Genomic DNA, 2049 nt, shown 5'->3' on the forward strand with positions numbered 1-2049 from the left:
GTGTGTGTGTGTGTGTGCGTGTGTGTGTGCGTGTGTGTGCGTTTGGTGGGGGTCGGCTACATTTAACCACTTTAACATGTCTGACCTTTGACCCCGGCGCTGCTGAAGTGACAGACGGGATAAAAGTGAAATAATTTTGTAATTTCCCTTTTTGCTCAGATTCTGTTTATTTTATCTTATTTGTGTTGATTGTTTAATTATTTGTTTTATTTTATTGACCTAATAAATTAAAATGAAACTGAATTATTCAGTTCTTCTCTCATATGATTTTATTTAGTGCATTTTTTAGCTGTTCATTTTTAGTATTAGAGTTTATATAAAATGAAACATTTTCTTTGAAACTTCTAACCAAAACATAATTAGTTTATACTTTTAAAAACATGGAAGTGCATCTATTTTATTTTTCTCATTTCTTGGTGAGTTGAGTCTGGAACTCAATGTTTTCAAAAACTGAAAATAAACAGATTTATTCATTTGATCAGAAATATTGATTTAACTGGAGAAAGTTAAATCAATCAGATTTTACACAAACAAAGCAAATATTTCCTCAGAGCCAATAAAAGCAGACCTGCTGGGGCCCTCTGATTGGCTGCTGCTCAACCAATCACAGGCTCCCAGCTTCTGACGTCATCCAAGTAAATAGTTTTTTAATTGAAACTCTTCTTCAGTCATGTGGCTCCGCCCCCTCATGTCACCTTAGAGGCGTTCAGACAGATCAGAACCAGACTGGTCCAGTTCAGCCTGCAGGTTGCTGGTTCTGGAGGTTCTGCTGGTTCTGAAGGTTCTGAATGGGAGGAGGTCTGCTGTCCAGTGGAACCAGCTCCAGTTGACCTGGATTCTTTCCTCTGAGGCTGGGGTCATCCTGAGCGCTGGCTGTAGTCATGCTGCTACTGACCACCTCCTCCTACTGCTGTCCATGACCTGGACTATTTTAGTTTAAAAAGCCAGTTTTACATAAAATAAACCTTTTTGATCTTTCATCATGTTTTCATGTTTTTTCCTGGATGTTGCTTTGACTCGTTCATGTCAGAGAAATCCTTTGAACCATTTAACTGAGCCCCACATGCAAGGCTCCTCAGCTCCTTCAGACTAGCCAGCAGCAATTAGCAAACATCTGCTGAGCTCATTACAGGAGCTGCTGCTCAGAGCGACGCTGGTAAAAATGTTAAAGGGTTAATAGAGGAGCCATGTTGGGACGACTTCCTGGAGGCGGAGCTTCAGGAAGAGCAGGAGTTTTTCCTGAAGCTCGTTATCCTCCCTACATTCTTCTGCTCCACCTGTTGGACACTGGGACTCCGTCAAACATCTCATTGGGTTGTGGAATGCTAAACGTCCCACAGACAGTGAACTCGGCACACCTGGGAGGTTCAGTTGCCATGGTAGCTAAATACCTGAGTCTTTGGTCAGGATTAAACATGTCAGAAGTGAAATGTTTCAACGTTTTGGGCTGTTTGTCGTTTCTGAACTTGACTTCAGTTAAATCCAAAGTGAATGATTCTCTGGGTTTCCGGGTCAGAACCTCTCACCAGCAGCCTGGACTCCCAGACCTCTGATCTGTCAGATTTTACCTGCTGTCAGAGCAGTGGCTCACCTTGTGGGCGGAGCTAACTCTGGCACACCTGAGCTGCATTCCTCACCTGGAGGCTCTTTGGATGGGTGGAGCATAAAAACATCTCTGAACTCCAACAAAGGAAAGGTTCCTGAAGGGAACTCAGACTATGAAGATGGAGCTGGTGAACCAGAAGCGCAGACCCAGCCCAGCTGGTCCGTCTGTCCATCGTATTGGGTTGGACCGTCCAGTAGAACCGTCCAGTAGAACCGTCCAGTAGAACCGTCCAGTAGAACCGTCCAGTAGAACCCGTCTGCAGCTCAGGAGGATCAAAATAAAGATCAGAGTTTATTTTACACACTAATTGCTTCACATCAATCACGGGTAGATAAAAAAATAGAATTTGGTAAAAACGTCATTTTTCCATCAGGAACTCCGGCTGCTGCCGCAGACCTACAGGGAAAACCGTCGGGAACGTCTCCAGACCTACAGGGAAAACC

The sequence above is a fragment of the Poecilia reticulata genome, unplaced genomic scaffold (genome assembly GCF_000633615.1).
Source record: "Poecilia reticulata strain Guanapo unplaced genomic scaffold, Guppy_female_1.0+MT scaffold_181, whole genome shotgun sequence".
Taxonomy (NCBI): Eukaryota; Metazoa; Chordata; class Actinopteri; order Cyprinodontiformes; family Poeciliidae; genus Poecilia; species Poecilia reticulata.